Consider the following 14,766-nt stretch of genomic DNA (forward strand, 5'->3'; position numbering starts at 1 on the left):
GAACTACGCTCCTATCACGATATTTATAAGGGTTCCCATAAGGGTTTTTAACTGTCAGTGCTACGTTAGGTAGCCCGACTATGAACTTGGCAAGAGTTCTTATTATCTTAGTTAACTTATTATCTTAACGTCCCATCATCTCTGAGGTTTATAACGCTTAGCTCTGATACCATTTCTGTAACACCCCCAGATCCGGGGTCGGGGATCCGGGTCGTCACGGTCTTTCTTTCCACAATATCACTTCACTTAATTAATAATAACCAACCTTATGCTGTGACCCCACACTAACATACACCACAACCCGTTATAGTCTCAGAGATGAAATTCAAATAAGTACAAGTCTTTGAATCCACAATTTAAAAGTTATTACAACCCAAAACGATTACTTGATAAATTTACAGTTAATTGCCATTATCTGCCACAAGTTATAATTATACATAATTGATTCTCCAAAAGCAGATGGTCTAATCTACAATAGATCTACCTCTGCAGCTATAGCAGCTACGACATCAACGGGAAGACGCGGAACGCTTTCCACGCGCTTGCGCTGGGTCTGCTGGAGTCTGGTCATCTTTCCTAACTGTTGTTGTGTGATGAAAGAAGAAAGCAAGGGTGAGCAGCAAGCCCACCAAAATAATATGTATAATGATTTACAATATATGAGCCTACTCATAATACTCATGAAAGTCTTGGTCAAAAGAAATGAACCAAGTTTGATATCTTAATGCGATGAAGTCGCAAAATATTCAGTATATATACATATATACTTTTCAAAATATTGGAAGTCCTCTTCCATGCATAATATACACAAAGTCCCAGTGTATAACTGTATAAAAAAATATCGTTGCAAGGTGATCTCATATATCTAACCTTGTTTCAACGTTTTTCTGAAAATCTTTGTCATTCCTAAGACAATTATTAATTAGATATAAGTTTAAAAGATGAAGTTACCAAATACTTCACTACACTTATATCATTCCCAAATACTACTTGAACTACCACCGTTCAAGTTATAATCAATTTCAAAAGTTCATCCCACTGATGAGACCACAAGATAAGACTTGAATAGATTCAATCTTTGAAATATTATTGAATGAAAAAGTTATGAGATACTTTATTTAGCCCCGATATATATATATATATATCCACATATATATCCCTTTAAACATTTCCTGGAACCTCTGTTATGCAAAGTATGAACAGAGTTCGAAACATCCAATGAATTTTGGAAAGGAAAAGAATTTTGGCATAAACCCGATATCCTGCTGATCAGGCAAAGATACCAATAAGTAACCTTTTCTACTAGTAGATGGACGAATTCCCCACTGGTCATCACCCTGGTCATAATTAAGACCTATGCTGGACTGCCACTCAGCCACCTATGCATTTGATGGACTCCCACTGAGCCACTTACACAATAATAGACCGTACCTCGGCCTGTCGCTTATGCCGACTCAATGAGAGGGGCTTACTTCCCGAACGTTGGGCAAGTAATCAATTCATTTACCAAATCTGCAACCTGGTTGCGAATATAAAATACACCACAGAGCCGGACTCCCCAGGTTTTTGAGCGAGTATTTAAATCCCCTTTAAAAAGGAAGATCTTAAATATAAAAATGAGTTTTGGGATCCGCTCTGACTTTTAAAAATCATTTTGAAGACTCGAAAACACTTTAAAGAGTGTTTGGAGTAAGACTGATTTAATGAAGTAAATCAGTCCCCAGAATATTAGAAAATATCTGAATATTATTAATTAAATAATATTCCCATAAAGAATAATCTTTATAAAAATAATTGAAGTAGAAGTATTAAATTTATACTTGAAACGAGTATTAAATAACCCAAGATATACTTATATGAAAGTATTATCTTTAGTTGAATAATCGAAAATAAGTTTGATTATTTACACCTTATTCTTTAATAAAATAAAGAATATATTTCAGCAAATAGTCGGAGTCATAGATCCTCAAATGAATATTCAAATAATATTCAATAAATAAAATAAGCTGAGTCATAATACCTCGAATGAATACTATAAATAATATTCATTAAATAAAATAAAGGAGTCATACATCCTCAAATGAATATTCAAATAATATTCAATAAATAAATAAAAGGAGTCATAAGTCCTCGAATGATATTCGAAATAATATTCAATAATAAAATGAAGTTTAGAGTTATCGAATAAACCTTATTCGATTAATAGTTTGGAAAACTATAACCATATATATATATATAAATATATATATATATATATATATATATATATATATATATCCATATCCATATAAAATCTACTCGGGATCCTCGACTCCCGGTTTTAGAAAATATTTTCACCCTTGGGTCCCTATACTAAGGGTATATGCAAGATACAACTATCCTCTAGCATAGGTATTATCAAATAAACCAACAGATGTATATCTCAAGAATATAAAACAGGCATGCATATATACCATATCACATGCTACAATATATCGCAACATTTGCTAAATAACAATCATGCAATATCACAAGATAATGCATATACATACATTTACATCACAACAACAGTATAACGGGTAGAAAACTTGCCTGAGCGACTTGGGGTGATAAAAGGCTCGGGACGAGTCTGGTAACCTATAAACAACAAGTAAGTTGGAATTAAACCAAAATCACTTGTAAATCTATACTTTAACTAACTTAGACTCTAACGCTTGATTTTGCGCTCACTGATTTGCTTAAGTCACTCGGGTACCCTCGGCTCCACCATTTTTAATAATTTAACCTTTACGAGTTTTAAAGCGATTCCTTCGCGAGTGACTTACCAACTGCCTAAAACACTTACCATAAATGTTTCACGCATTAATTAACCCTTTTTGGTCTTTAACCTATGTTTCAAAGTAAGGCGAGGGAAAAAGTTTCGTTCGCGAAACGCCGTTACTTAAAACGGTCGTTTCTCCTAAACCGTAAATCGGAATCGAACGAACTACATATCAAAACGAAGCTCGTAACATGAGCTATCTAAACATGGCAGTGGTCACAATCTAGCAGGGGGTTCTCGGGTCCTAATGCTATGCACAAAAACAGTCCAAAGAAAATCGGACGTTACGACGGCTATGTTTACGCGATTTCCCATTTTTTAAACCATTCAAACCCATTCCAAATCAACCCCAAATCCAACCTCAAATCCATCATACAACAATCATCCATCCTTATCACATCATAACAACCCCAACCAATTCAATTTAATCATTCATACTTATGCCTAAACTTAACTTTAATCATACTTAAGTTCTTTTATTCAAAACCACAACATTTACCATTTATACTTATTCCTCACATGAACTAAAAGCTTTACTTAGGTTCTTTAACTCATTACCAAGATTTACAACTCCAACAATACAACAAAACCAACTAATCTCTACAACTCAACCAAACTTCAACCATTCAAGCATCATGCTTCACATATGCTAAATCAAACACATTCAATCCTAATTACTCAAAACTAAAGCTAGGGTTTGTAGTTTATACCTTCCTTGGAGAGTGGAGAATCAAGAGGATGGCTTGGAATCACCTTTAAAGTCTTTATCCAAGCTTAATCTAAACAAAACTTCAAGAACACAAATTTTAGTTCTTGAAAACACTATTCACCATCTTCTTTGATGATTTATAGAAAAAGATTGGCTTGGATTTAGAAGCTTAAACTTATAGGAAGTATGTAACTTAACTAGGAGAAGCTAGGATAATTACCTTGCTAAATAGTAAGTGGAGGAGCTTGGATCTTCAAAAATTAAGAAAAGGACCCGTGAGCTTCCATGGAGAAAGAAGAATTTTGTGTTTTGTTTGATGAAAATGAAATGATTTGCTTGGTTGGTTGATTTGGTTTTGTTTTTGCTTTAGTGAATTACCTTCTTGCCCTTGGATTTGTGTGGTTACAAAGCCACCACACCTCCTCCTTCCCATGTCATGCTTATCTCATCCACATGATGTCATCCTTCCTTCCTTGTCTTCTTTCTATTGGTTGGATGACATCATTCCCACTAATCCCTTTGATTAACTTCCTAATCGTTTGCCTAATGACCGCTGATCTGTTATACGGTTCGCTTAACTTTCGTTCTCGTTTATCGTTTGAAGGATCATACCCGGGATCTTATTACTTAGGTTCCCTTAACCTTTCTCAATACATTATATTCCTTTTTATGATCCTCCATTAATCCTTTAATTTAAATCCTTTTTATCCTGTTACCTCATACTCAATTCTCTCCGTATCTTGTGGATTTCCGGGAAAAACCAAAGTGTTCGGAATTGGATTCTGACGATCTTTACATACACTTATATACTTCATAGAGTACTAATAATATCCCATAAGATCAATAACAGAACCCCTACATAGCGTGGCATGAAAAGTTTTCTCGTTCAGCAAAAACACTATTCATAAGGGTTTCAAAATTTCTCAAAAATTGGGGTTATTACATCTTAATACCTCAAAGGGTCCAACAATTCGTAGGCTTAACTTTCCTTTCTTTTTGAACCTCATCAATCCTTTCCAAGGGATACCTTTAACATTACTAGGTCCCCTATTTCCTATTCTTTGTCTTTTCGTGTCAAATCAACACACTTTTTATGTCCATCTTGGGCTACTACCAGCCATCCTCCGATTAGATCTATTATATCCTTGGTCCTTTGGACTACTGCGGGTCCGAGCATCTTACGCTCTACAACTTCATCCTAACATAAGGGAGATCGACATTTTCTTCCCTCAAGGATCTCATAAGGCGACATCTCGATAATGACATATGATCTATTGTCGTAAGAAAACTCAATCCGTGTTAAGTGATCATTCCAAATTTTTTCAAGTCTATTGCACAGACTCTTATTATAGCTTTTAGCATTAGAGCTTTTGCTTCTCAATACCCATTCTTTTCCAGTTCGTAATCGCTACTACCTTCCGTTCCTAATAGTATACTGGTTATACTTTTGCTTGTTAGCGTTCTATAACATTTTAATAACCACGTCAACCTTAGTATCACGAATGTGTTTCCATTCCGAATACCACCATAACTTTACTACTCCTTTTTCAGCTGTTTCTATTTTCCAAAGTTTGATCAATCATATAGAAGTAAAGGAATTTGTTGAGAGATCACTATGATCTTGAACACTTGTTCTATTGCATAGTTAGTACAGAAGGTGGCCAGCCTTTAGTACTTGACAAGCAATTAAACAACATGTGGTATCCTACTAGGCTTCTATCACACAGATAGATAGTCATTCGGCAATACCTCCCCTTCTAGAAGGGTTGTTCTTCTCAGCTTACATGAAATGAAAAGAAGAGAAAAGAATGAACTGAAGAGAATTATATATATGTGAAAAAAAATTTATTGCCATAAAATATCTGGCTTGGAATCTACCTCTGAACTATAGAGGTTTGATATAGGAGAACAAAACATATGTGTATATATATCAACATCAAGTATTATCGCATCGCATTTCGCATGCTTAAATATTTTTGCTATTCCGTCCATCATTCTATGGACCCATGCTCTTCCTCGAGCTTATACTCAATCACCTTTGAAACTCCCTCGACATCGAAAATCGAATCTGGAATCTCATTTTATACATCATCGTTACTAGAATTCTATGCTTGCACCGCAACCTTCCTCGTATAGTAATACGACTCTCTATTGATAAGAAGGAATATGTATTCAATAGGTAGATAATCTACTTAATTAGTCTATCAATGATAACTTATACACCACCACGACCCGATTAGTGGTACTCAATCTCAACATCCATTCCAATACAACTCTCATGGTTGTAATCGACTCATTACTCGCGGAATCATTGCTGCATTACTGTGGTCCATCGCTGACCTACTGTAGTTATTTATTTTCTATGAAATCTTAATAGCTAACCATACGGAGTCCATACATGTCGTATCAAATTCTTCTAAGGAGGTAACATGATCACCACTCATGATTCATGAAGAACACTCCTGAACTTGACGTACATATGACATGAACCAGATAAAATTGCAGAAGAGTTTTAATCAAAACAACGATAGCAGGTTAATACTGTAACACCCCCAAATCCGGGGTCGGAGATCCGGGTTGTCACGAGTTCCATTTCCCTTAATAACACCCAATCTTAATAATTACTCAACTACTCTGTACTGTGACCCCACAATAAACACACACACCACACGTTATAGTCTCAGAGATGAACATCCAAAAATAATCACAAGTCGTTTTATTCCACAATTATATGACAATACACCTTAAAAGGTTTTCTGAATAAATTTACATTTCTTTGCCATTATTACAATTCATAAATATACATAAATCTGGTACATCAAAAGTTGAAAGCCTAGCCTATTGGTAGCTCCTACCTCAGCTACAGCGACATCAACGCCTATAGGAAACTGCGGAATATTTCCTATCCGCTCGCGAATTGGGAGCTTGGTCCTGTTCATCTTGTCTATCTGATGTTGTGTGATGAAAGAAGAAAGCAAGGGTGAGCAGCAAGCCCACCAAAATAATATGTATAATGATTAACAATATATGAGCCTACTCATAATACTCATGAAAGTCTTGGTCAAAAGAAATGAACCAAGTTTGATATCTTAATGCGATGAAGTCACAAAATATTCAGTATATATATATATATATATATATACTTTTCAAAATATTGGAAGTCCTCTTCCATGCATAATATACACAAAGTCCCAGTGTATAACTGTATAAAAATATCGTTGCAAGGTGATCTCATATATCTAACCTTGTCTCAACGTTTTTCTGAAAATCTTTGTCATGCATAAGATAATCATTTACTAGATATAAGTTTAAAAGATGAAGTTACCAGATACTCCAATATACTTATATCTTTTCCAAATACTACTTGAACTACCACCGTTCAAGTTATAATTAGTTCAAAAGTTCATCACATAGATGAGACTACAAGACCAGATTTGAATAGATTAAATCTTTTAAAATATCATCAAAATAAAATGAAGTTACGAGATACTTCATTTGATGTAAACATCATTTTGAAAACTTGACCCTGCCAACACTCAACAATCGCCCAACCGTAGCCTTTCTATCGAAGTGCTCTGGGTAGTGTTGCAGAAATTATCCAATTGGATGATGAACTCATTACGGGAGTTTGCCGCGCCAGGAAGACCACTTACGATGATCAGTCGTAGTAGTACAACCCCACCATTTTCTACATGTAGAGGAGAACCTGTCGGATTTACTTGTCAACCGAACAGTGAACTCCTAAGGAATGGACCGCCTTAGCGGAACTTCCAGGCCATTTGGGCCAATATAGTAAGGCTGGGCCGGCGCTACTCGGCCACTTACGCCACTCCTAGTTCAGATGAAATCCATGACTCTGAAACGTAAAGCTCGTTCCCCCTTTCCCCAAGTAGAACTTGTTGATACGGCTCCACCAAGAAGTCGTATCTAGTTGGAAAGGAAAACTCACCGATATTTCCCAGGCGATGCCTGTTAATGGATTAACTTGTTCCAAGAATTTTACTTCCCGAGTGTTGGGTAAGTAATCAATTCATTTAACAAAACAGCAACCTTGTTGCGAATATAAAACACACCACAGAGCCGGATCCCTCAGGTTTTGAGCGAGTATTTAAATCCCCTTAAAAGGAAGATCTTAAATATAAAAATGAGTTTTGGGATCCGCTCTATCTTTTAAAAATCATTTTGAAGACTCGAAAACACTTTATAGAGTGTTTGGAGTAAAGCTGATTTAATGAAGTAAATCAGTCCCCAGAATATTTAGAAAATGACTGAATATTATTATTTAAATAATATTCCCATAAAGAATAATCTTTATAAAAATAATTGAAGTAAAAGTATTAAAACTTATACTTGAAACGAGTATTAAATAACCAAAGATATACTTATATGAAAGTACTATCTTTATTTGAATAATCGAAAATAAGTTTGATTATTTACACCTTATTCTTTAATAAAATAAAGAACAAATCTCAGCAAATAATCGGAGTCATAGATCCTCAAATGAATATTCAAAACTATTCATTAAACAATATAAACTGAGTCATAAGCCCTCGAATGAATATTCAAATAATATTCAGATAATAAAATAAAAGGAGTCATAAGTCCTCGAATGAATATTCAAAATAATATTCATTTAATAAAATAAAAGGAGTCATAAGTCCTCGAATGAATATTCAAAATAATATTCATTTAATAAAATAAAAGGAGTCATAAGTCCTCGAATGAATATTCGAAATAATATTCAATAATAAAATAAAGTTAAAGTTATCGAATAAACCTTATTCGATTAATAGTTTTGAAAACTATGACCATATATATATATATAAGTATATATATATATATTTATATCCATATATACAAAATCTACTCGGGATCCTCGACTCCCGGTTTTAGAAAATATGTTCACCTTTTATCCCCTATACTAAGGGTATACGCAACTACTTGCTTATTTCTAGCATATGTATTATGCAACTATAAGCATTGAAATCAACAGATAGATAACCAGATTACGAAACAGACATGCATATATACCATATCAGCATGCTCCAATATATCGCAAAATTTGCTAATAACAATCATGCACTATCACAAGATAATGCATATACATATATTTACATCACAACAACAGTATATCGGGTAGAAAACTTGCCTGAGCGACTGGGGGTTACGAATGGCTCGGGACGAGTCTGGTAACCTATAAACAACAAGTAAGTTGGAATTAAACCAAAGTCACTTGTAAATCTAAACTCTAACCAACTCAGACTCTAACGCTCGTTTTGCGCTTACTGATTCTCTTAAGTCACTCGAGTACCCTCGGCTCCACCATTTTTAATAATTTAACCTTTATGAGTTTTAAGGCGATTCCTTCGCGAGTGTCTTACCAACTGCCTAACACTCTTACCATAATTGTTTCATACATTAATTAACCCTTTTTGGTCTTTAACCTATGTTTCAAAGTAAGGCGAGGGGAAAAGTTTCGTTCGCGAAACGCCATTACTTGAAACGGTCGTTTCTCCTAAACCGTGCATCGGAATCGAACGAACTACATATCAAAACGAAGCTCGTAATATGAACTATCTAAACATGGAAATGGTCAAAATCTAGCAGGGGGTTCTCGGGTCCTAATGTTATACACAAAAACAGTCTAAAGAAAATCGGACGTTACGACGGCTATGTTTACGCGTTTTCCCAATTTTAAACCATTCAAAACCAACCACAAATCAACCCCAAATCAATCATACAACCAATATCCCTCCAAACCACATCATAACAGCCCCAACAAATCCACATTAACCATTTATACTTATTCCCCACATGAACTAAAAGCTTTACTTAGGTTCTTTAACTAATTACCAAGATTTACAACTCCAACAATGCAACAAAACCAACTAATCTCTACAAACTCAACCAAACTTCAACCAATCAAGCATCATGCTTCACATATGCTATATCAAACACATTCAATCCTAATTACTCAAAACTAAAGCTAGGGTTTGTAGTTTATACCTTCCTTGGAGAGTGGAGAATCAAGAGAATGGCTTGGAATCACCCTTAAAGTCCTTATCCAAGCTTAATCTAAAAACTTCAAGAACACAAATTTTAGTTCTTGAAAAACACTATTCACCATCTTCTTTCATGATTTATAGAAAAAGATTGGCTTGGAATTAGAAGCTTAAACTTATAGGAAGTATGTAACTATCCATGGGGAAGCTTAGATAATTACCTTGCTAAATAGTAAGTGGTGGAGCTTGGATCTTCAATTTTTAAGAAATGGGCCGAGAGCTAGCTTGGGAAGAAAGATATTTTTGTGTTTTGTTTGATGAAAAATGAAATGATTGGCTTGGTGGATGAGATTTTGATTTGTTTTTAGTTAATTACCTTGTTGCCCTTGAGTTTGTGTGGTTAAAAAGTCACCACATCTCCTTCCTTCCCATGTCATGCTTGTGTCATCCTCATGATGTCATCCTCCCCTCCTTGTCCTCTTCTCATTGGTTGGGTGACATCATCCTCTCTAATCCCTTTGATTAACTTCCTAATTGTTTGCCTAATGACCGCTGATCTGTTATACGGTTCGCTTAACTTTCGTTTTCGTTTATCGTTTGAGGGATCATACCCGGGATCTTATTACTTAGGTTCCCTTAACCTTTCTCAATATATTGTATTCCTTTTATGATCCTCTCTTATAATCCTTTAATTTAAATCCTTTTTATCCTGTTACCTTATACTCAATTCTTTCCGTATCTATTGGATTTCCGGGAAAAATCAAAGTGTTCGGATTTGGATTCTGACGATCTTTATATACACTTATATCCCATATAAAGTACTAATAAAATCTCAGAATATCCATATCAGAACCCCTACATAGTGTGGCATGAAAAAGTTTTTTTTTTCATTCAGCAAAAACACTATTCATAAGGGTTTCAAAATTTCCCAAAAATTGGGGTTATTACAGTCTCCCCTCCTTAAAAGGATTCCGTCCCGGAATCAGATAGAAAATCAATAGGGATACTCTCTTAGCATTGCACTTTCTAACTCTCAAGTAATTTTCCCACATTGTGGTTCTACCACCAAACTCTGCCTAGTTTGATAATCCTTCTCCTAAGCACTTGTTCCTTTTCACTCTATAACCCTTCCTGGTTGCTCCATATAGGTTACGTCTGGTTGCATGTCTATGCGCTCATATGCCCCTATTTATCTGGCATCTGAATTACACTTCCTTAACATTGATAAGTGAAACATGTTACGACTTGCTACACGTTCGGGGGTAAGGCTAGCTCATATGTTAACCTCCCAATACTTCTTAACATATCCAAGGGTCCGACACCTTGTGGACTTAGCTTTCCTTTCTTTCCGAATCTCATCAGTCCTTTCTGAGGGAATACCTATAACAGCACTAGGTCCCCTACTTCCCATTCCTTGTCCTTTCGTGTTAAATCAACATACTTTTTATGTCCATCTTGGGCTACTACCAGCCATCCTCTGATTAGATCTATTATATCCTTGGTCCTTTGGACCACTACTGGACTGAGCATCTTACGCTTTACAACTTCATCCTAACATAAGGGAGATCGACATTGTCTTCCCTCAAGGATCTAATAAGGCGAAATCTCGATAATGACATATGATCTATTATCGTAAGATAACTTAATCCGCGTTAAGTGATCATTCCAAATTCTTTCAAGTCTATTACACAGACTCTCATCATAGCTTCTAATCATTATAGCTTTTGCTTCTCAATACCCATTCTTTTCCAGTTCGTAATCGCTATCACCTTTCGTTCCTAATATTATACTGGTTATACTTTTGCTCGTTAGCGTTCTATAACCTTTTAATAACCACGTCAACCTTAGTATCACGAATGTGTTCCCATTCCGCATACTACCACCACTTTATTACTCCTTTTTCAGTTGTTTCTATTTTCCAAAATTTGATCAATCAAATAGAAGTAAATGAATTTGTTGAGAGATCACTATGATCATGAACACTTGTTATATCGCATAGTTAGTACAGAAGGTGGCCAGCCTTTAGTACTTGACAAGCAATTAAACAATAGCTGGTATCCTACTAGGCTTCTATCACACAGATAGATAGTCATTCGGCAATACCTCCCCTTTCTGGAAGGGTTATTCTTCTCAGCTTACATGAAATGAAAAGAAGAGAAAAGAATGAATGGAAGAGAATTGTATATATGAAAAAAAAATATATTGCCACAAAATATCTGGCTTGGAACCTACCTCTGAACTATAGAGGTTTGTCATAGGAGAACAAATCATATACGTATATAAATCAACATTAAGCATTATAGCCTCGTATTTCCCATGCCTAAATATTTTCGCTATCCCGTCCATCATTCTATGGACCCACACTCTTCCTCGAGCTTATACACAATCACCTTTGAAACTCCCTCGACATCGAAAATCGAATCTGGGATCTCATTCTATACATCATCGTTACTAGAATTCTATGCTTGCATCGCAACCTTCCTCGTATAATAATACGACTCTCTATTGATAAGAAAGAATAATTATTCACTAGGTAGATACTCTACTTAATTAGTCTATCAATGATAACTTATACACTACCACGACCCGATTAGTGGTACTCAATCTCAACACCCATTCCAATACAACTCTCACGGTTGTATTCAGCTCAATACTCGCAGAATCATTGCTGCCTTACTATGGTCCACCACTGACCTACTGTAGTCATTCATTTTCCTTGAAGTCTTAATAGCTAACCATACGGAGTCCATACATATCGTATCGAATTCTTCTAAGGAGGTAACATAATTACCATTCATGATTCATGAAGAACACTCCTGATCCTGACATACATACATGACATGAAGCAAATAAAATTGCAGAAGAGTTTCCATCAAAGCAACGATAGCAGGTTAATACCATTCGTAATCATATGCCTTCAATAGAAGACTTAACTCAAAGGTTTGTTTAGTCCTTTTTGAAACATGGTCCTGGCTTATCTCAAGATAGGATCTTCTGAGATAGATAGCCCGCTCATGGCGATTACGTGAATTAAACCTTTACCAACTACTATTACGGTCGGGTATTGCACAGTCATCAGAAGGAATGTCAATCTTCCAAACCATAATACAACCTTCACAGCTTTAACCATCATCACTGTATTCCTCTCGCACGAGCGCCTATAATTATCCTCTTACCTTTAAAGTGTCGGCCACCTCTTTGGCCTTTCCTGATAGTACAATTTCCTTACAGTCAATGTCATTTTAACCACCTCCAAATAATTTTCTACCTCATTTCAATCACAGCTTATGTGAAGATGTTTTCCTTAAAATCTGATGAGTAAAAAAAATCACCATTTTTCCATAAGTTATTGCCTCAGTCTTTATAGGTTAATCACTGTCATGACTGACGCTCAATCAAAATTAGAACATCTTTTATCTTAAGTCCTAATTGCCCTGAACAATTTCGACCATTACTGGTTCGATCCATACTTTCTCGTGGTTTAGCACGTGCCTCACTTGGCAACATTATAATTACGTCATATTTCCTTTATCAACATTTCTATTCTTGAGAATTTTGAATATTACCTTTCTCCTTGTAAAACCTCTAAGGTTATCCTTCAATCGTTCCTCCTGCATTCCCTAGATACAGGGCATATCACAATACCATTTACTAATACTAGAACCATTGTCTATATTCTTCTGAAAAATTTCTCCACTGATTCTTAAAGGTTGTTGTTACCTTAACCCTTTCCCAATCATACTGTTAAAACTCATACTGTCCCTATTAAGGGTGACATGCCAACCTTTATGCAGTCCCCTAGGATTCATTTTAAGTTACCAATGTTCTATCCTTAATTCCACCTTTAAAAGGTACCTGCATCCTTCCATGGATAAATCAAGTCATATATCCTTGATAGATTATCTTATTCATCATTCCCACCTCGATAGTCTATACCTAACTTCATAATAGCATCCTTATTCAAATTGAGGTCAATCCATATGGCCTCCAAAAGATAACAATGGTCATCCGCTTTTCTTTCCTGATTTGGTAATGATAACATGGATGTTCTGGAAGATATTGGTCATGTTCAACGTGAACTTCTTCTTAATAATTCCTTATTTACTTTTGTTGTTTATCTCAACAGTCACCTCAATGTTGGGATACCTCCCATACCTGGCGTCTCCCTTTTTGGGTAACAAGCCACCGGTCTTACACTTCACATTCTTGAAGGTCACTTCCTTCATCCAAATTTTCCTAATTTCTTACTTCCTTGTCTCCTCAGTCTATCCGCGTCTCATTATTTATCCTTTCTCTTATCATTATTTCACAAACCAATCACAATATAAGCATTGATTTCAAACATCCCGTCATTCTGGATTTGTGTCCTCAGAACGAATCTTGACAACTTTTACAACTTAGATTCATAATTTATCATACTTGTCTGCCTTTGTTCTGGCTCTAAAGCTTTTACACTATCTCCTTATCTTTGGGAATTACTTTCCCGAAAACAATTGACTGGACTTAAATCAGTTTATTATAATCTCTTGCTCCGTGCCTTCCTTGGTCTTTCACCAGCGGGTGGTCTATTTCTTAGGAGGGTAAGTGACAAAACAGTCTTTTGTGGTTCGTCAATCATTCAGAATCTCAAATGATTCCTCTATTTCCTTTAGCCAGGCTCTTGCCTCGACTAGGTCAACCTGTTCCTTGGAACTCTGAGAGCTTAGAGACTTACAGGTCCTGAAAGAATTTCCTATCGCATTGTTTCCTCAAGGTGGTGGTTGGGGATAATAGTCTAAGTTCTGTCTAGACAGGTCCATGAATTGCCGTATAGGAGTACCGTCTCGGGTCTCCTTTCCTTACTCGACTTTCTGTTTCCTTAGTATGAAATGTTTCATCCTACTCCCCATAATTGGGGTCATCTTTTAATTTAAAATCCTCATTTTCCACTCCATTATGTCATGGGTTCCTTCTATCTTGATGGCGACCTCCCTGACTATCACGTTCAGGGTTTGCTCTAGATCTTATTCCTCAAACTATGGCTCTCATCTAAGTTCTCATCCTTACGCTCTTGAACTTTCGGAACCCAAATTCTATAGGAATATCTCATTATTCCCTTATCATCTTTCTCGGTATTAATCTCATATTTATTTGTTGGCTCTCTGCCTTCATTCATCACCTTTTTCTGGCATAATATGCTCTTTTCCAATAATTCGGTCTCTATTGCAATCTCAAACAGCTTTTCGGTACCGGCTCCGGTTACCTTTACTTCTATT

The sequence above is a fragment of the Apium graveolens genome, chromosome 8, assembly GCF_009905375.1.
Source record: "Apium graveolens cultivar Ventura chromosome 8, ASM990537v1, whole genome shotgun sequence".
Taxonomy (NCBI): Eukaryota; Viridiplantae; Streptophyta; class Magnoliopsida; order Apiales; family Apiaceae; genus Apium; species Apium graveolens.